The sequence below is a fragment of the Micropterus salmoides genome, unplaced genomic scaffold, assembly GCF_014851395.1.
Source record: "Micropterus salmoides isolate LMB-PRFRI ecotype aquatic unplaced genomic scaffold, ASM1485139v1 Ms_hic_scaffold_12, whole genome shotgun sequence".
Classification (NCBI taxonomy): Eukaryota; Metazoa; Chordata; class Actinopteri; order Centrarchiformes; family Centrarchidae; genus Micropterus; species Micropterus salmoides.
Genome location: NW_024040263.1, coordinates 23,209,092 through 23,231,899, shown reverse-complemented (window position 1 = coordinate 23,231,899; position 22,808 = coordinate 23,209,092). Strand labels below are relative to the sequence as shown.

The following is a 22,808-nucleotide window of genomic DNA, read 5'->3' as shown; positions in this document are numbered from 1 at the left end:
GAGGCGTTCCCATAGTGTCGTAACCGACGCAGTCTCTCGTTCCCCTTCTCGGGGAACCAGGGTTACATACGTAACCCGAGACGTTTTCAAACTATTAGGAAAAGTTTCTGTTTATCTGTCAGTGGTGTTAAATTGTGGAATGGCTAAATAATGAATTTGTAGCATGTCTAAACAACATATGAATTTTAATAAATTTATGAGAATTAATACCCAATTATGAATTTTAATATTCAAAAAATATTAATCCATAAAAAGCTCTCGTTTCGCAAGGGGCACCACCGGAGTTGTTATTAACCTAGAGTCTCCGGACCTCTAGGTAGCTTTTAATAATTATACAATTATTCACCAGTGATCAGTTAGTTAATAATCGCTCAATTATCTTAAATCAATCAGTCTCATATCTAAAGGGTAAATTCTCTTGGCAGGGACTCAGAAGTAGGCACTACACACATTTCCTCGATTACAGTGAATTTATTAACTAACTAAGGTGATATAAAAGGTGGTTAAATACATCAGAGAAATAAACAATGGCTAAACAATGACAATGGAGTATCGATTGTGGGAGGATTTGACTCATACGGCAGAGGAGAACTAATGAAAGTAAGCTATGAGTTTATCAATTAATCAATCAAACTTTATTTCTAAAGCACATTTAAAAAACAACCAGGTTGACCAAAGTGCTGTACATTGACATGAAACAATAAATAGACAAAAATACAACACCAGACAAATACAACATACAGTTCTCATGCCAGATTAAAAGCCAAGGAATAAAAATGTGTTTTAAATTGTGATTAAAAAACCGGAAGGCTTATGGCCAGTCTGACATGGAGAGGCAATTCATTCCACAGTCTCGGTTCTGCGACTGAGAAAGCTCGATCCCCTCTGCTCTTGAGCCGTGTTTTAGGGACAACAAGAAGAGACTGGCTTGCAGACCTTAATGACCTTGAAGGAGCATGTGGCTTCAACAGATCAGTAATATATACTGGAGCTAGTCCATGAAGGGCTTTAAAAACAAACAATAAAGTCTTAAAATCAATCCTAAAATTAACAGGGAGCCAGTGAAGAGGGGCAAGAACAGGGGAGCTTACGAGTTCCAGTAAGGAGACGAGCGGCAGCATTTTGAACCAGTTGTAGTCGAGAGGGAGGCCTGGCTAACACCTACATACAGAGCATTACAATAGTCAAGCCGTGTTGTGATGAATGCGTGTATAACCCTCTCAAAGTCTGTGAGGGATAAAAAGGGCTTCAGCTTAGTAAGAAGCCTAAGTTGAAAGAAACTTGCTTTCACAACAGAATTTATCTGCTTCTCCAATTTAAAATCACAATCCATTTTTACTCCAAGGTTTGTTACAACAGACTTAACATAAGGTTGCAAAGTGCCCAGGTCTATTTCAGTCTATTATCAGAGGTGCCACTGGGTCTAAAAACCATGACCTCAGTTTTACTCTCGTTAAAGTTTAAAAATTTAAGGCCATCCAGGCTTTAATAGTCTCACCAAAACTGACTCTAAAATCTCTGTCTGACAAGTATGACCTAAACCATTCTAAGGCAGTGCCCTTAATCTCCACGCCATGCTCGAGGTGAGAAATAAGGATGCTGTGGTCAATTGTGTCAAATGCTGCTGTAAGATCTAAAAGCATAAGAAATGCATAATCTCCAGTGTCAGTTGAGATTAAAAGATCATTAAAAACTCTTAAAAGTGCAGATTCAGTGCTATGAAATGTCTTAAAACCAGATTGGAACACCTCAAGAACACCATGTGTATGTAAAAAGGACTGCAACAGTAAAAGAACTGCCTTCTCTAAAATCTTCGAGACAAAGGGGAGTTTAGAGATAGGGCGATAGCAGATGTGTCCAAATTTGGTTTCTTGATTAGTGGCTGCACCACTGCTTGTTTAAAACAGGCTGTTACAGAACCTGAAGTAAGACTGCTATTTATAGTGTCTTGGATGTTAGGTCCAGTAGTGTCCCACACATCTTTAAAAAGGCAAGGTGAGACAATATCAGTGGGACAAACTGAGGGTCTCAAATGTGTAACAATATTTTGAGAGTAGAGATGGATACAGTCTCAAATCAGTTAAAAACAGCTGTGCACTCTATGGAAATGGAGGGGTCAAAAGCAGGAAGTGCGATGCTTGCTCTAATTGAGGCTTATCCACAAAAAAATGGAGACATTTTTCACAGGCCTCAGAGGACGCTACATGATAGACAGATTGAGGAGTATTGAGAAATAATTGTTTTAAAAAGAACATGAGGTTTGTGGCAATTATTTGAAATAAAATCTGAGAGATACTTGGTCTTCTCAGCTTTAACAGTTCTCTGATAATTGTGCAAACTTTCTCTAAGAATGTCATAAGAAACCTGCAGATGATCTTTTTTCCATTTGCGCTCAGATTTCCTACACTGTTGTCTAGCTGCCCGAGTTAAGTCACTTTTCCAATGTTCAGATTTGGGTTTTGAACACATGGATTTAAATGGGGCAATGGTGTCAAGAATGTTGCAACAAGTAGATAAAAAAGAAGAGATTAACTCCGCTAAGCAGAGGATCCCATAGCCTCCCTAGCAGTATTAAAAGCACCGGAGAATTGCACAGCAGTGGTGGGTTTGATCATCCTGCAGATACGAGGTGGAGTGTATTGCTTAACGGTTCGATAGGGAAGAGAAACGTCAAATAAAACAGGAGCGTGATCAGAGAAGACAGCTTCGTATATGTCTACATTACAAATGGGTACACCTTATGACAGAACAAGGTCTAATGTGTGACCATGGACCTGTGTCGGACCAGAAATTAACTGTGTAAGGTTAAAAGCATCGATAAGATTTAAGTCTTTTGCCAGCGGATTTGTAGGACAACATACATGAATATTCATATCCCCTACAATTAAAATCCGGTCATATTTCTGCATGATTTCAGACAGGAAATCAGAGAAGTCACTGATAAAATCCTTATTATATTTAGGAGGTAGGTTTAGGATATATAACTGCACATAATAACGGCTGAGATTGACCCAATTCAAACATGGTTAGTTTGAAGCTTGAGAAGGAGACCAGTGACAGCTGTCTGCAGTTGTACTTTTTCTTGAAGATAGTAGCAAGTCCGCCTCCTCGACCAGTAGTCCTCGGAGAGTTAAAATAAGAGCAATCAGCCGGTAAAAGTTCGACTCACCAACATTCAGCCAGGTTATGAATAAGAAATCCAAATCATGAGAGGTAAAGAAGTCATTCAGGATGAAGGTCTTATTCGCTAACGATCTAGCATTGACCAAGGCTGCTCTGACAGGGGCGGCCTGTGTTGCCGGACTGGCCGTCCGAGGTACTCAGCGGCCGAAGATGTCCGTGGTTGACGCCACCTCTGCGGAGTCGAAGTGAACATCGGCAAGGAAGCTGGGCCTCCACATCCGTGCCGACAACAGGTACCAGCCAGGTGTCAGCAGGGTCCAGGGCTCGCCAGGAAATATTGCGACAATAAATTGATCCACACTCTGCCAAGAAGCCATGGGAGTTGTTGAACAAGAGGGAAACGTCCAGAGAGCAGAGCAAAGAGAGGAAGAGAACGAACGACGTTGTGTGTCGATCTTTTGTTGTCTGGGGCGTGGTTCCCCAGAGGGCAGTCCTTCGTTTCCCACAGGGCGGCCATTTCCGGTTTCCTGAGGGACTGTCTTTCTAAAGTTTTAATGTCTATAAGAAAAAGAAAATCTATTTGCACATATTATAATCAATACCTTCCCATAATCAAACCTCAATGGTCAAACGGTTGTACCTTTCTAAGTTTAAGCATTGGGTAACAGGAAAACAATTATAGTAATTAGACCTTAAAATGTTAGCATTTCAGGATGATGGCATGTAATACTTATTTCGTCCACTTGGGGGAGCTCAGGTTACATGACGACAGCTTAGATTAATCCAAAAACAATCTTCTCAGGAGCTGGAAAATTTAGTTATTTAGCCTTAAATTCAAGCTGTATAGGATGACATTTATCATAATTTCTAAAGGAATTGTGTGAGAAAGTATTGTGACAAGCATTGGTTACACATAAAATGAAGGAGTGTCCTTAACCTTGCTGAAAATTAAAACACTGCAAAAGTAACTTATTTAGATTCTTTTCAGCAATAATATCAACAACAGATAGCAACAACATGGTAACATAAGTACTCAAATAAGAGGCAGCGCCACTACTAACTTAGCAAGGATTATTATTTGAAGAGAACAGTTTATAATGAAACATCGTTATAGCTCAAGAAGGCAGGAGTTGTGTCCCCTTTCCTGGCTTATCACGTTTGCACATCAATCTTTGTTTGCATAAGGGAGTTCAGGTCTGTGTCTCTGGTGTCCTGGAGTTTCTCATCTAGGCGTGAAAAAGAGTATCTCTTTGATGAGGTAATGAAACACAGAGCAAGGTCAGTTGCCACAGTTACATGTATTGGGGGGGCAGTTTAGGGTTTCCTGTCTCCTTTTAAGGAGAGTTTTGATGGGCTGTTTGTAATCTCTGGTTAGTTTCTTTGTCATTTTAACAATTCAGGCACCGAGAGGCTTATCTCGGCTGTTGCCAAAGGTGGCCAGTTTTACGATCAACTGCTCAGGAATAGCACTTAGGGAAAGCGACCTTTCAACCCCCCTCTTTTGGGGTCTCTTCAGCCATCTGTTGAAAGTTGATCTCAACCCCTCTCTCTGGGAGAGAAAAGAGGAGTTGAAATTATTCCAAATTATTTAATATAAAATGCACAAATCCACACTGTTGGTCCACTACACTACAAATTTAAGCAATGTCCAAACATTCCATTTTAAATAGATGTTCAAGTAAACTATATTTCAGAGGTACAGAGAAATACAGTGCTAATAATCATTTGGGTTTATATTGAATAATTAGAAGTATGTCTATAAATATTGTTGTGTTTGTGTAAATATATGTATGTGAATACAACTTTTGAATATGTACTTTTCTTTAGGTTTATTATTTGTAGCTATTTTATTAAATATAGTAGTACACGTAAATGTATGTAAATAGTGTTTTTTAGAGTTTTATTTTGTTGTTCATTTCTTTTTTTACCACATTTGTTTTCTCATTTTGTTTAATTTACATGTTTGAAAAAGAAATCAATCAATCAATCAAACCATAAACCTTCAGCAGCAAAATTAACTTCTTTCACTCTCTTATTTCAGTTTATTACAGGATGTTTGCAGTGACGCCCCGTATGGAGCCCATAGATGACACAATCCAAAATGCTGATATTGCCATTGAGATTGTGGTATTGTATTTTATCTTTGATATGCACACAATTAAATGTAATATTACATAATCAGATGCACTGGGAGTACAGAGAGTAGCTAGATAATTTAGCAAAATAACAAAAACACACCCAGACCTTCAGGTTTCATTTCTTTCACTAGTGACTCCTTTCATACTACTTACTGTAAAAATAAATGTGGACCTCCATCTAGTAGTTTAGTTGCATATTGAATGCAGCCTCTCTTTCATTGTAAGACACAAATAGCAAAAAAAAAGAGTTAATCTAGATGATGAACAGGCTCATAGAGAATAGATAAAAAGACGTACCACATGTATAATATAGCATGGGTTTAATAAATTAATTTGTAAACTGCCATGACTCTGTTAATGGTTGTTTAATACTGTTTACTTTTAGACTCCTGACGGCATAATTATGCCACTTGATTCAGTCTCTCTGCAACTAGGGCTCTACTCTGGATATTACAGTCTTGCTGAAATTGTCAGGTGACTATTTTATTTTAATTGCATTTCTATACAATCTGTTCTTTAGTGGTGAAATTACATTTTAAAATAGACAACAGGTTAATTCAATTCAATACTGAATTCTCAGTACACACATCATACAGACGTTTCAGTTGTGTCAGTAAGGCCAAATGATGACTGAATGAATAAATATTAGTTTATTATTAGCACAACTGGATAGGAAACGAGGGTTCTGGAAAAAGGGTTGTGTCAGTGTAGCCCTGTTTGTGGTATAAATTAATATGAATACACTGGCTGACTGTGTGTGTGACTGTGTTGGTAATATTAAATATGAGTCACACTTACTGCAATTCATCTCAGAGCTAAAGCAAGAGAGCTGTATCTAGTCAAAGCTAGTTGGAAAGATTGTCACATCTAGTCATGGCTAAAGCATTTTAGTTACTTTTACTTACCCAGCTGGATCTGAATTAAATATATACATTTTGATAAACCAACATTTCTTGGTATTTTAGTTTGTTAGCACATAGCTAAATGAGACAGCAGGTGAACAAAAAACAACAAAACTAAACTAGATCTGCTAAAAGGTAAATTATCTTAGCAAAGTAGCAATAACTGCCATCTTTAGCTTTTGACTCTAGTGGAAATCATGCAATTTGGTTTGGTAAGGCTACCTTTAAATTACACATTTTAATTTATCAAAGCAGTTATTTGGCATTTTGGGAAATCGTTTATCGCTTTCTGACAGAGAGTTAGATGACAAGATTGATACAGCTGTCATATCTGTCAATTGAATATAAGGCAACAGCCAGGAGGAGGTTATTTAGCTTATCTTAACAGCTGGAAACAGGGAGAAATGTCTAGCCTGGCTCTCTTCAAAGGTACGAGAAATACCTAGTCCCAGACAAGAAATAGTCCCTGTAATCTAATAATATAGTCTTTTCACTTTTTGTAAAGAATAAACATGATATAACGCTTTAATGAACATGCTTTTCATATGGTGGCAGATGGATTTTGTTTTGCAACAGGCCTCTCCCATTTCGAGTCTTTGTGCTAAGCTAACTGGCTGCTGGCTTTATACCAGAGTGGTATGAATCTTTGAACTCTTTGCTGAAATGTTTCCTATTTAAAAAAATGTAGAGTAATTTATCTATTAAGATGTAAAGATTTATAGTAAATGGTCAGACAGAGAGATATAACAAAAGAAAAATACATTTAATTGTATAAACTTAAATAATCAGACTAAAAATACAAAAAATAAAGGTGCAACCATTCTACAGTATTTATTGTGCAGTTTGCCGGCCAACCTTAAAACTTTTCCTTCTTCTAACTTTCTTCTAAACCTCAGATGCTGCTCTCTGTATGACAGTATAAACATCAAGTCCATTGCAGCAGATACTTTGTCCATCCATCCATCCATCGTCAACCGCTTATCCTGCATACAGGGTCGCGAGGCAAATACTTTGTGTAACATATAATTAACTTAAACTTAAAGTCTGATTCCCTGTTTCTAAATGCTGTGAAAAATTACATTTTTTGCTTTATTACTGAAATATGTGTTCTTCTGTGTGCCTGTGTTTAGTCCTGGACTGTGGAAGGTGGTGGCGAAGTTTCACAGCAACCCACAGCAGAGCTATACTGCAGAGTTCGAGGTCAAAGAATATGGTAAGTCCTTCATTAACTGAAACATTCATTGTCTTTTTACCTGATTGGACACACAAAACAACTCTTATTTTTTCAGTGCTGCCCAGTTTTGAGGTTAAACTGACACCTGTGAGCGCCTTCTTCTACGTGGACGCTGAAGAGCTCACCGTCAACATCAAAGCTATGTAAGTTAAAGATTTTGTTTTATAGCTTTAGAGACCAAATTTGATAAGTAGAGTGCTTGAAGTAGAAAATAAAGGGTGGTGTTCAGGGATTGTGTTGGTGCTCTTTTTTGTCTATAGGTCATTTGTGTGTTGTTACATTTTGACCATCACGTTTTATTGTCCTTTTTCACTTCATTGTGGGCTTAAACACGTCCTTCTCTGGTGGTTTTAGGTATTTGTTTGGTGAAGAGGTGGATGGGACAGCCTACGTGGTATTTGGGGTTATGCAAGAGGGTCAAAAGAAGAGCTTTCCAAGTTCTCTTCAGAGAGTGCCGGTGAGCACAAACTTTTGCTGAATTTCTGTGTCATTTTCTGAGTTGATTGGTTATTCTGTCATGTACAGTGTTTTACAGCTTGGCCTTTACCAGCGCTTCAAAATCTGCAAGTCTCCAAAACATTAAACATGTAGGATTTCCTGTTATTCAGACATGCAGTTAATTTAGTTAAATTGTTACATCTCTATCTACAGTTAGTAAGTAAGTATTTAGCATGTTAAGAATAAAGCCAGGCTGATATAATAATAAACCTCCAACTGTTCACTGACTGTATGTCAAGACACATTTTTATTATGTCACATTAGATCGAGAGAGGTAACGGAGTGGCCACACTGAGGAGAGAGCACATCACACGGACCTTCTCAGACATCACAAAGCTGGTGGGGAGCTCCATATTTGTAGCTGTCAATGTGCTGACGGAGAGCGGTAAGAAAGAGAGACTGTGTGTTTGTGTCTGTTCTGTATGTTTGATCAGGTGTGATTCTTATTCAGCAGCTTAAAGGGGCAAAGTAACTATCGGTATTATTAGTGCCTAAATTTTCCCAAACAAAAACGACAGGTAAAAAAAATATAAAGAAGTCACATCAGGATGTGGTTTTTTTGTATCAGTTAATCAAGAAAAAGTGAATAAAAAAGGCTCTTGTAATCAGTTTGTGAGAATGCATTTGTGCTTCTGTGTCAACTCGCAGGTGGTGAAATGGTGGAGGCCGAGTTGAGAAATATCCAGATTGTCACATCACCTTACACCATCCACTTCAAGAGAACTCCCAAATATTTCAAACCAGGAATGTCCTTTGATGTTGCGGTAAAGTACTTCTTTAGATTTAAATGAATTGATAGAAGAAGTATTTAGTTAATAAAATCACTTACAGAAAACATTTCACTACAGTTTCTTTGAAAACAGATACCAGTATAACCTCGATTAAAATGAGATTCCAGAGAAAAAGATAAATTCAATTTATTACATACATCTATACACCTCTATATCTATTTATCTATATATCTATCTATCTATATACTATGTACTTTGACACTTGCCTTGGCAATCTTGGTCATTGTACTTGGGGGTCCAGCTTAGTTATGATCTTCAATCGTAGTCAGTCGCCCTTATGTTGAGTGATTCTGTGCCATAAGGGCTTGTTGTTATTGGGGCTTGGGACCCAATCTCTGATTGTGGGGATGATGATGACATCTCCTGGCTGACCTGTCGTCCTGGCTCCGCAAACTCCCAGGCCTCTGGTAATGTATACGTGCTTGAGGATGACACATACCACCCCGCAAGGGGTGAGAGGGGGATTTTATATATATATAAAATACTTAGTGCAGTTTCCAGAACAAATCTAATAGTATTCATTTGACCTTAATAAAAAGTGTTTTATTAAAACAGATGTTTTCTGATCAATTGTGTTTCTGATGGCAGGTTGAAGTTGTGAATCCCGATGAATCTCCGGCACAAGGTGTTGAAGTGGTGGTCAATCCAGGTCAAGTGCGGGGCTCCACCGCAGCCAATGGCATGGCAAGGCTTACCATCAATACAGAAGCAAGGAATGACAGACTGATAATCACTGTAAGTCTCTGAAATATTTAACCCTTTTTGAATTGCGGTCCGTTTAGCTAATGGAAACTGACATTTAGCATTTTTATATTGTAGTGGTAAATCAAGTAAAATCTAGTTGAGTTGTTATTTTGAGTTTTACCATACGCAGTTAAATTGAAACATTTATTCCAGCACTGAAATGAAACATGTAGCATGCCAAATGCAGACTTAAAAACTCTACATTTGGCAATGATGACCAGCTTTTGTACCATGGCCAGCTACTATATGATCATAATTTTGATGTTTTTGTTACGTTAAGTGATTTATCAGTAGGCTAAGCTGTGAAAGGCAAGGCAATGATAGTAAAAGCAGAGCTGGCCCTAGATCTTCGGGGGCTCTAATCAAAATTTAGTTGGAGGCCCCTCTGACTGTCGGGTGTTGTCACTATATATGACACAGAAAACACATCTCTTGTTTTTAAATAAGACCCGCCAAATCTTTCTAATATTCTTAACCCTGTCACGTTTGTTTAGCACAAAACATAAAAGCCTTACCTGTTACTGTTTGACAGTAAAGCTGATTCGGATGAAAAACAATAACTAGACTCTATATTATTATATCTACTATGTTTGATGTCAAACGGGAAACATACGATACCACCAGTGCTACTGAGCTTAATGGCAGTTCAAGAGCCAGTAGACACTGATGAACTTAGTTCTGATTAAAAGATTTGTAAATTGATTAAGACCAAAGCTTAAATCTTTAGAGATAAAGAGACAAAACTACAAAACAATTGATAGCATCACTTTTCTCAACCAGCTTCTTTATGAGTGATCTAAACATGTAATGATAGAAAAGACTTTTACTGTCTGAGTGTCAAAAATCAAGTAAAAATATCTCATCACATCAACGTGTAACTGGTCATTAAGGACTGATGGCCAGTCAGCTGGATCCACTGGAGCAGTAGAAGCTGGAAAGACCGGTGTGGTAGTAAGCACTATGGTACTGCTCTCCACTTCAACAGGTACAGTTAGACCTTTGAGGAAGATTAACAAAGAAAATTTGTAATTTTAGTAAGTTGATATGTTCATACACTGAGTGTTCCTAGAGGTGATTAATTGTTTAGTCATTGTTGTAGGCCTAAACTTACCAACATGGTCAGCTTCTTGGATGATACCAATGATGGTGGAGTTAGAGGTGGAGGCTGATAGACATGCTATGAAATAATAAATAAATATAAAGTGGTGGTATTATGCTTTTTGGCTTTTTCCCTCTCCTTTATTGAGTTATATATCTTTTTTGTGCATGTAATCAGTTTGCAAAGTGAAAAAGCCCAGAGTCCAGCCCAAAGGGAGTTACCATCTCCCACAGAAAGCACCGCTCGTTTGTAGTCCAGCCCTTCACTTCTTTTACTTGTGACGTCACAATGAAAACGCGTCATAAAGCTTGCCAAGCAGCTAGCGGGGGTCAGGCACGCGCTCAAACCAAGTTAGTCTGAGCAGAGGCCCTTTGGCTCAACTCGCCTTTGTTTGGGTTTCCATTGTGTAATATATGTTGTCATACAGGGTGAAAAGAGGAGCTGCAGCAATTACAAAAATATGGCGTTTTTTGAAAATTAAACCATGTAAACCTGTTCTGGTACAACCCCTAATTAAGATTTTGAACCTGAAAATTAGCATAATACTACCTCTTTAATAAATTGACTGAACTGAAATGACTGACTTGTGTTATTAGATGTGGAGGATCTTATAATGCAAGACAATCTGCCAGAGTTTGATGTTGTCTCCTTTTAAAAAGTGACTTTAGATAAGATGTCTTATCAACACTGGCAGCTTTGGAGGAGCTCCATGATGTCGCTCGACAATCAGTCCTTTAAAACAGCTACTACACACTCCCTACCTGACAGATTTGATATATGAAAGAACAGGACATCATCTATACATGTCTATAGATTTAACAATATTATACATATATTAATACTATACTACGATTATAAAGTTTGTAAAAATTGTGATGCTAATCGCGGTTAGCATGGTAGCAAGCTATAGTGTTAGCATTGTTAATACCAACGCGGCTAACTAAGGCTAATATAAGACCTTGAGTGCAGATTAGAAATATAAAATGCATCCTCTCTTCTGTTGTCTTTTTACATGTCCAGACAAATATGATCTTCTCTTGTCAGACATAAAGCCTGACAGACCCAACATAGCGTGTGATGTTGGTGATGTCACAGGGTCAGTCAGGGTTAGGAGTCACAGGTCACAGCTGATTTTCCAAAGTAGTCTATATAACTAAATTAAATAACTACTATGCTTATTATGGTGCGTAATATAAAGAGCTGTCTTTTATTTTATTTTTATTATTTTATGTTTCTTTTTTAAGTGATTTTTTTCCACCACTAGCAAGCAGTGACTATAGGGGGCCCTCTGCTGGCCACGGGGCCCTATGCCACCGCAATGATTGCTTAGTGGCTAGGCCGGCTCTGAGTAAGAGATAGACTTGAGACTTTTCATGTATCATAATTTTAATTAATTCATTTTCAGGTTCTTATTTTTATTTAGGGGTTGTACCTGAACAGGTTACATGGTTTCATTTTCAAGAAAATGAAACCATGTAAACCATATTTTTTTATCATACTGCACATTGCTGCAGCTCCTCTTTTCACCCGGTGTGTTGAACACTCCATTTTAGCTATGGAGTGATGCATCTCAATTCTACAAGATCTTTGTTGGGAGTTGCACATGCACAATACTCATAGACAGTATATTAATGGACAAAGCCACCCCGCAGATTTGAATGGAGAACAGTGAAGCCAGTTTTGGACCAAAACAAATACTACTACAGGGCTACTTCCTGTTGGCACCAGCATCTACTGCGCATTATCGCACAGCATGGTTTAATGACGTAGAGCAACGGCAGAAACACTGTCTGGTAGCTGCATAGCTGCGCCAACAAAAAGTATCTTGCCGTGCGTCACTGTTTAATCAGCCCACCTATAAGGCTCATCTGCAAAACACCAACTAACTGATGGCCAAATATTTTTTTTTGATTCACAGAGCGTTTATAACCTAAGCAATACGGTTACATCTCTCATGTGCGACGGGATGTCACAGGGTTTGAGGGTTTTCCCTCCATGCAGGCTTTGGTCGGCTTCACTGTTCCAACTGTGGCTTACCCCCTTGGCAGTACCTAGTAGACTACTAGCCAATCAGAAGCAGAGTAGGGCGGGTCCATATGACACGTGTTACCATGTGATGTAACACTGTAACGAAAAAAGCTGGACTACAAACAAGCTGTTTTCAGGCAGTTCACAGCAGTGTTTTCTGTGGGAGATGGTAACTCCCTTTGGGCTGGACTTTGGGCTTTTTCACTTTGCAAACTGATTACATGCACAAAAAAAGAGAGATAACACACTAAAGGAAAGGGAAAAAGGCAAAAAGCACAGTATGACCTCTTTAACTGTGTATGCTTACTTGTGTGTGTCTTTTATTGCAGGCAAAGACCAGTAATCCTAGTATTTCACCTGAAAGGCAAGCAACAGCCACCATGACAGCTCTCCCATATACCACCAAAGGCAACAACTATATCCACATAGGTGAGGAACATCCTGAAATAATACCAGATGGTAAAATAAAGGTGATGATGGGGGTAGAAGTGAAATAGTATGTACCATGTACTAGATCTTTTCAGTGTCGAGCACTCATCACAATATGTCATTGTTTTCAGGTGTGGATACAGCTGAACTTAAAGTAGGAGAAAACCTGAAAATCAACCTCAACCTCAACCTCAACAGGCAGGCAAATCAAGACCATGACATCACATACCTGGTGAGAGAGGTTTTACAGCTGTACACGTGCACATAAAGTATATGACTCTTTTTGTTGTGTCCCACAACCTGTATAGTATTTAAACTCATGTCGGATAAGTGCTCGTGTTCAAATCTGTGTCCCTAGATCCTGAGCAGAGGTCAGCTGGTAGAAAGTGGCCGCTACAGGATAAGAGGCCAAGTACTGGTTGCCCTGATGGTTCACATTTCCAAAGAAATGCTGCCATCGTTCCGCATCATAGCCTACTACCATACAAATGATAATGAAGTGGTATCAGACTCTGTTTGGGTGGATGTCAAGGACTCCTGCATGGGCTCGGTGAGACAAACAACACTGATGTAGTAGAGTGGACAATTTAGACAGCCACACACAAACTGATAAAATTCAAAGCACATATAGAAATATGAATAATAATGTAAATGCTTTACAAATCTGCTCTTCTGTTCTCCTTAAGTTGAAGTTAGAAACAGTCAGACCTGCTCCATCCTATGAGCCTCGCAGGATGTTTGGTCTGAAGGTCACTGGAGATCCAGGAGCCACAGTGGGACTGGTGGCAGTTGACAAAGGTGTCTACGTCCTAAATAACAAGCACCGACTCACCCAGAAAAAGGCGATTTCTTTATCCTTTCTTTCTCTTAACATTTTTAAAACAAAAGTTAATATACGTGTGTTGACTGATTAAACAATGTTGATTAAGTCTTCTGGCTGGATAGGGCCTTTATAAGGCCTTAATGATCGATTCAGATTTTTCCCCACATCTGATTTTTTTGTTTGAGAGTTCACCTTATTGCTTAAATGTGGACGATATCAGACTCCAGTGTGAATTGACCATAGTGACCCGCATGCGCAGAAGAATAACATGACGTCACACGCAGTACGCTGTCATACAGAAGTAAACAAGGAGACACAGAGGTTAGCTCCGGTTAGCTCATACTTGCTAACCGTCACAATTTTCACTGGAGACTTCCATATTTCATAGTCCTCTTAGTTCACATTTCACCCGAATTATGACAAGTGTTCACAACTTTCTGTCCTTCATTACGGTTTCTGGCACTGTACAACACATGTACCCCACAACTCTCTCTCTCTCTCTCTCTCTCTCCACTGTGTGAACGTAACTCAGAAGAGAGCTCGCGTTCCAGTGGATTTCAGGTGTAAGAAAGGGAATTTGTGAGCAGATGATAGCAAGGTAGAGGAGAAACAGAGCCACATGTTTAATTATGGCTTTTATGAAGGTTTTTCGTTCACCGCAGCTCCATCTAAAGCAGAAGTGTAACAACAGCTGCTCTCAATTCCGATCTGAATGTTCCAGATTATATGTGGCTTGGGCTGTTCACACTGTTATAAAAAGATCAGATCTGGGTCACATATGAGCAAAAATATTAAATTTGGGTCACTTGGGACTGCGGTCTGAACACAGCCTTTGTCTTGTCTGGTTGTATTTCTGTTTGTGTATGACTTACACTTTGCTCAGGTGTGGGACATTGTAGAGAAGTACGATACAGGCTGCACACCGGGTGGAGGGAAGGATGGTATGAGTGTGTTCTATGATGCTGGGCTGTTGTTCGAGTCCAGTGCTTCCTGGACTCCCTACAGACAAGGTAATACTACTTCACTCTCCACACTTTCCTCCTTTTACTAGTTTCATTCTGTACAGTTATGTTTGAGTTTACAGTTCATCTGATTTATTTTTTTAGCATCTCTGAGCAATGTAAGGGCAATCAAGTGGCAAACACACAACTGAATGCTCTTTAGTCATCTGTAAGGCTGATTTTTTTTTTGCATTTTGCGTAGTCCAAGTCATCTGTCAGACACGCAAACACTCAACCATAGATACTCCTCTTTAAATATTAAAATGAGAAGTATTGCAATGTAGTGTACAGATCTTGAAGAGATGGAAGATTTCAGCCAATCACCTTCTCTACAGAGCGAATGATATGCTGCAGCCTGCCTTTTATCCTGGCAGTGGCAGCAGCGTACCAGATGGTGATGGAGGAGGTGAGGATGGACTTAATGATGGCGATGTAGCAGTGCACCATCATTGACTTTGGCAGGCTGAACTTCTTCAACTGGCGCAGGAAGTACATCCTCTGCTGGGCCTTGGTGATGGAGATTATGTTCAGCTCCTACTTGAGAGGGGAGGGTGGGGCTGGGCTCTTTCTGAAGTCCGTGACCATCTCCACTGTCTTCTGAGCATTGAGCTGCAGACTGTTCTGGCTGCAACAAGTCACCAGATGGTCAATCTCCCGCCAGAGATGAGCTCAGCGAGGGTGATGTCATCCCCAAACTTTATGAGCTTAACGGACTGGAGACTGGAGGTGCAGCTGTTGGTGTACAGGGAGAAGAGAAGGGGGGAAAGAATGCAGCCTTGAGGGGAACCAGTGCTGATAGTCCTCAAATCAGAGACATGTTTTCCTATCTTCATGTGCTGCTTCCTGTCCGTCAGGAAGTCAGTGATCCACCTGCAGGTGGAGTCAGGCACGTTTAGCTAAGAGAGCTTGTCCTGCAGCAGGACCAGGATAATGATGTTGAACAGAGCTGAAATCCACAAACAGGATCTTGGCGTAGGTTCCTGGGGAGTCCAGGTGCTGGAGGATGAAGTGAAGGGCCATGTTTACTGGTTCCAACCTTAGCTGTCTGAGTTTGGCTGTAACCAGGGTTTGTCACTGTTACAACTATCCTTGGTCTGTGCTGGTATACAGCTATCCTCACAGAAACTGATGTAGAATGTCATAGCATCAGTAAACTCATCCAGACTGTTGATAGCAGTCCTGACCCTCTGCCACCTTCAGCAGAACTCAGGAGGTGTTTCAGCCAGCAGCTCAGTTTACAACAATATAGCGTGAGATTTGTTTAAGAGATTTTACATGAAATTACAAACTGTGTATTAATGTGTTTAAACTACACTTTAAGATCTAATGCCCCACTTAGTAGATAAAGACGTTCTTAAATACCTACTGCTGATATGCCACCAAGCACTAACTACTGAAGCTAACCCGGCTTGTTTTTAACATTGTTTTTAGCCTTGGGGCTAAGCTATAATGGCCTGTGAGCCATGTGCTGACAATGGAAAAACAATATAAGAGAATTGCTGACCTTGAGGATGACGTTCAAAGGCTTGCTGATGAACTGACAAATAAGGACTCGATGCTCTCGGGCTTCTTCCTGGCCGAGCAGACCGGACAGCTAGCCTCACAAAACACACTCCAAGATACAGTGCTTTGGGATCCCTCCTCTTGTTGTCAGCCATCCCGCTCAACGCCGAATGGGGCACTCTGGACTGAGGTGGTGGCCCGAGGCCGTGGGAAAGCCTCAGACGGGTCTGCCTCTCCCCCCCCCTGTGCCTCTCCAATCGCTTTGCGGCCTTGGTGGCTGCGACCTCCTTGGCCCGCCGTAGAGTTCTAAGGGAGGCGGTCCCACCCGGAGCCTGAGGGGCACTGCTCTGCCAGGTCTGATACCACCGCCATTGCCGCATCGTCGCCTCCGGCACATGATGCAGTCGGCCTGGATCACCTCTTCATCCCCTCTTCTCACAAAACACATTGATAGTCGGAGACTCTATTATCCGGAACATCAGATTCTTTAATGCAGATACGCGTTGCTTTCCTGGAGTCACAGTCCTGGACATTCTAGATAAACTCCCAGAAATTTTATCCTCACTCTGTTTCCATTCGCCGGGTGGTCTTGCATGTTGGGACAAATAATGTCGTTTGTGGTGCGTCTGAAATGGCAAAAAAGGATTTTTTAAGACTTTTTAGTCTTTTGAAGAGTTGTGGAAAGTCCGTTTTCATTTCTGGTGTCATCCCCACTCTGAATCGCGGGGCGGAACGATTGTCACGACTCTTCTCCCTCAACGAATGGCTCCAGTCGGCCTGCCGAATCCACAGTTTTATCAATTTTAACTTGTTCTGGAACCGTTTGTCCTACTTCAGGGCTGATGGGATCCACCCCAACAGAGAAGGAAGCCACATGTTGGCTGCTAACATCCAGCACACTGTGCAGTGCGCTCCACGTGATTGACTGTTTACACCTCACACCCCTCCCTGCATGCTTGCTCTCTCTCTTCCCCAGCAGCCGCAGAGATAAGTACTCCATCTATCACTGGCCCCCCCTGCTGGCCTCCCGTCCCTTACCTCAAAAGACACATTCAGCAGTCACACTCATCCCAACCAGAGGCCCATGGTGACGGTGACTGTCCCCAGACCATATGGGGTGAATAAAACCAGACTGAATAGAGGAGGAGCTGTGCTTGGGAACTTCATTAGGATTAACACCTGCACTGCAGCAGTACAAAGCTATAGGAGAGTCAAGTGTGGACTTTTGAACATAAGATTCCTTGCTTCCAAAGCAGTACTGTTAAATGAAATAATATCAGAATATTTTATAGATCTATTTTGTCTTACAGAAACTTGGTTGTATGATGATGAATATGTTAGCCTTAATGAATCTACTCCTCTAACTCATGTTCCTCGAGGTACTGGACGAGGTGGTGGAGTTGCTGCATCTTTCACACAAGCCTGTTGATCAATCCTAAACCTAAACAAAATTTTAAATCATTTGAAAGTCTTCTGCTTACTCTTTCACATCCTACCTGGAAAACTCTATAGCCAATTTTATTTGTCATAGTGTATCGCGCACCCGGTCCATATTCTGAATTTCTGCTTGAATTTGCAGAGTTTTTATCATGTCTAGTTCTTCAATCAGATAAAGCAGTTATTGTTGGTGATTTTAATATTCACGTGGATGTGGATAATGACAGCCTTAGTACTGCATTTTTATCATTACTAGATTCAGTTGGTTTTAATCAGATTCACAAACCCACTCACCATTTTAACCACACCCTTGATCTTATATTGTTATATGGCATTGACATTGAACATTTAACAGTTTTTCCACAAAATCCTGTTCTGTGTGACCACTTTTTGATAACCTTTGAGTTTTGCTACTAGACTACATGCCTTAGTCAAATATTCTTACACTAGATGTCTATCGGAGGACGCTGTGGCCAAATTCAAGGAAATGATTCCATCAACACTTAACTCCACACCAGCTCTCTCTATGACAGAGAACTCCTTTACTAACATGAGTCCCTCCAAACTTGATTTTGTTGAAAACAAGCACCTTGGTATAACTCGCAAACCTGTAAACTGAAGCTTATATCACGGAGGCTAGAAATGGCGTTCCACTAGCCAAGAAGAATTACACTTAACATGGCAGGAAAGTCTCAAAACTAACAGAAGAGCCCTCCGTGCAGCAAGAGTAGCTTACTTTTCATCATTAATTGAGGAGAACAAGGACAACCCCAGGTTTCTCTTCAGCACAGTAGCCAGGCTAACAGGGAGTCACACCTCCATTGAGCCTTGTATCCCTGCTAGCATAAGCAGAAATGATTTTATGAGCTTCTTTAGAGAGAACTCAAATCATCAGAGACAAAATTCATCAGCTACTGCCCTTAACCAGTATTAATTTATCTTCTCATTTATCACCTTTGGAGACATCTGTGGAACCTGATGTGTACCTGGATTGTTTTGCTCCCATTGATCTTCAACAATTAACTTCAGTGATTTACTCGTCAAAAGCCTCAACCTGCCTCCTTGACCCCATCCCTACTAGGCTTCTTAAAGAGGTTCTACCCTCAGTTAGCTCTACCTTATTATACATGATAAATTTCTCTTTACAAACAGGCCATGTACCACAATCCTACAGGACAGCTGTAATAAAACCTCTTCTTAAAAAGCCCACTCTGGACCCAGAGGTTTTAAATAACTATAGACCGATATCTAATCTTCCTTTTCAATCCAAAATCCTGGAGAAAGCAGTTGCTAGTCAACTTTGTGACTATCTTCATAGAAACAGCTTGTTCGAGGCTTTTCGGTCAGAAGACATCATAGCACTGAGACAGCACTGGTCAAAGTTGATATACTGATTGCATCGGACAAAGGACTTGTCTCTGCATTTGTCTTGCTAGATTTGAGCGTTGCTTTCGATACCATCGACCACCATATACTACTACAGAGACTGGAAAATCTTATTTGCATCAAAGTATCGGCCTTCAATTGGATTATGTCCTATTTATGCGGTTGGTCCCAATTTGTATATGTGGTTCGGTACTCGGAACAATCCTTTTTACCCTATATATGCCTTCTCTCGGTAGAATTATAAGAAACCAACGTAAATTTTCATTGCTATGCTGACGATACTCAGCTATATTTAGCAATCAGGACGGATGACTCACATCAGTGATTTCCTCATGCCAAACTCAGACAAAACTGAAGTTATTTTACTTGGCCCAAACACCTTCCTTGTCCAACGACATTGCTACTATGGATGGCATTCCTGTGGCCCCAAGTACCACCGTGAGGAACCTGGGAGTTATTTTCGATCAGGAAATGTCCTTCAACCTGCATGTTAGGCAAATTTCAAGAACGGCCTATTTTCATTTATGTAACATTGCTAAAATCAGGAAAATCCACGCATTGGTCCACGCATTCATGACTATTGTAATTCTGGCAGCACAATTAAGTCTCTAAAGCCTCTCCAGCTGATTCAGAATGCAGCAGCACGTGTTCTGTCTAGAGTCAGGATTAGAGAGTCTACTTATGATTTTTAATAAACTTATGAATTAATATTTCTGAAATATTACTGTAATAATTCCTCGAAATAGGGCACCACCGGAGATTCAATGTTGAGTTCTATTGTAAATTGGGTTCTCGTGTGGGGAGACATTGATTCATATGGGCAGCTAATGAATGCAAGCTTTGATAGTAACTCAGTAAAATTTGGCTATGAGTTTTAAGGGTTAAAGATAATCGATTAACAAACTATTGGACATCACTGATCACAGAATGCAGGGTTTTAGTCTTACTGCTTGTCGTTTCTCCCAGCTGGGTTGCTGGTCGGCGGCCTCACGCTGGCGGAGTTCCGTGCGTTCTCGGTTAGGACAGCTTAAAGCCATCGGCCGGTCGCTTTCTCTGCCAGGGAATTGCTCCGGAGGTCTGTCTTGGTCGGCTTATTGCAGAAAACTTGCAGTGGGAGGCTTTTCAACCCTGGCTCGGGTTAAAGGTTTGGTCGTCCTTTGTTACTGCTGGCGGGCCCACGTGGCTGGGTCCAGGCGTCGGTGGGAGCAGTGTAAGTTATAGGCATAATATAGGCATAATATAGAGGCTGTGGTAGCGACCAGTGGTCGGTGTGGCAGCCTGGCAGCAAGGCAGCAACCACTATCTTTAGCGCCCCTAGTGGCAGCGACCAGTGGTCGGTGTGGCAGCGACCAGACCACAGAATTGGCTACAACCCCCTCTCAGCCAGAGGAGTCGGGACAGATAGGCTACAAACAGCTGACGGCAGAAATCACAGATGTTGTGGATTTTCCCAGAAGGAAGGCTATAATGTGGGACAGATGTTTTCAAAGTGGTGCTGAAGTTGTCTGTTTTCTGCTGTGGACAGGTAATTAACTTTGTAAAGTTTGTCAGACTTTAGCGATGCAAATGAAAGCTGTTGTTTGATAACTTTAGCTTTAAGCTGGCCATAATCACAGAGAGACGTGAGGTGTTTTCCCTGTCAGTGGTGTGAAATATGTAGCTGCATTAATTTCATGTCGCCTACTTATTCTCCAGCCTGTGGTTTGGCTTTGCCGGTTATGTTAGTGAGACAATCAGCTGATCAGTAATGTTAATTGGCAATAAAACCGTAACGTTAGCTTATAGCATGGAAGCATCAGCCAGCTAAACTTTTACTGCCCTGGTAGAAAAATCATGTAAGGTTAGTTGCATTGGTTTATTCTCCAGCGCTCTGAATTTGCATTAAAAAAAATGCATTTTGGATAATGCTTCCCCACTGTGCACACAAATGTGTAATTTGTACTTTCAGATGCTAAATGCCTAAATTTTACCACAAGCTGAAATTATGGCTGTCAGTACTATTTTGTGTTTCTGTTGTATTTTAAAAAATTAAAAAAGACATTTTGGTAAGATTGGCATGCTTGTGAGACGAGCCTTGATTTTCACCAGCCAATGCATTTGTAGTTCCTGTATTATGTGGTTTATAATTGACTGTGGTGCAGAAACAGTGAGGCTTACATTGTCCTGTTATCTGTCAGTGGTCATACTTGATGCACTAGATGTGATAGTTTTTAAGATGTTCTTCATTTACTTTGTATGTTAGTCCAGATGAGCCAACCCTCCCAAGATGTAACAAAAAGTACGATTACAGTACAGTAAAATAATGTATTACAGGAGTATGAGACATCATGAAGTACTTCATTTCTTTTTGTGGCTGTTAATAATATTAACAAACCAACATGAGTCGCTTTACAGCACCGTCCGTATTTCGAACTTTCAGTAATGACAAAGGTATGCTATTGTAAACAACACTGTGCTACTGTTACAACAGTTATGTTTTGCAGAATAAATATTTTTTGTTTGAAAATTGCACTGGTGTTTACAGTGTACTTTTCAAACTTTCTCAGCAGATTACTTTCACTCTGGAACAGTGTATGGAAAAGTACACATCAGCCTATGAAAGACAAAAGATATAGTATGCACAAAGAGTGTGTACATACTATATCCAAAAATGTACTACTATGAAAAAGTGTTAATTTTGTTTATAGTATTTTGAATGCAGTGTCATTTTGCTAGTTACTGGTTTGCCATTCAGATTCATGCTTCCTTTCTGTATCTGAGTCTAGCAGCTATCATAGGCATTAGTACTGGAATATTTTACTCAAGTGAAAGTAAGTACTTGAGTAAAAATGTTAAGTTATTCAGTGAAAATGTTGCCTACTCTACTGAACCCATCCTGTCCTCATTACATTGGCTCCCTGTCAAGCTCAGGATTCAATTTAAAGCTCGTTTTAACATATAGAGCGCTGCGTGGTTAGGCACCCGGGTACATCTCTGACCTGCTGCACCCATATACTACCACTAGGATCACCACTAAGACCCTCAGACTAAGGCCTACCAGCTGTTCCGTGTACACGTCTCAAAACTAGAGGTGACTGTGCATTCCAAGTGGCACCAACACTGTGGTATGCTCTTCAGTCAGACCTGCTGTCACGATCGTGGTGTGGAGGCAGGTTGGAGGACCCAAATGCAGGACACAGAGCGGAGCAGGTATAGTTCAACAAAGGGTTTTAATATAACCAAAAGGGAGCACACTTACAGGTGAGTGGCTGAATAACAGAAATCCATAATCTAAAAGTACAGAGAGACAAGACAAGCAAGGCTGGTTACAGGCAGAGCGTACACGCACGACAGACTGGGGGGTAACATGAACAATGACCAGACAAAGACAAGACAGAAACACCAGGTATATATACACACAGGGACTAACGAGCAGGGCGGAAGCAACACAGGTGAAAGACATGAGGCTAACGAGGCACAGGTAGGGAGAGAGAGAGAGACATGCAGAGGGATCACTGGGGTAACAGACATGACAAGGGTTACCGAACACTAGACGAAAGACAAGGCAGACCCCCAAAACCCAACAGACCAAAATAACACTAACTAAACACAAAAGTGCAACACAAAGGATGGCCAACCGGCAGAGCGTGACACCTGCACTCTGCGGTCTGAGCTGAAGCGTTTCCAAATCAG

General features: G+C 40.6%; 1 pseudogene; it reads left to right on the top strand.

Annotated features, from left to right (window-relative positions):
* The window catches only part of LOC119899474, an 84,124-nt pseudogene that overhangs the window by 9,606 nt on the left and 51,710 nt on the right, over window positions 1-22,808 (top strand).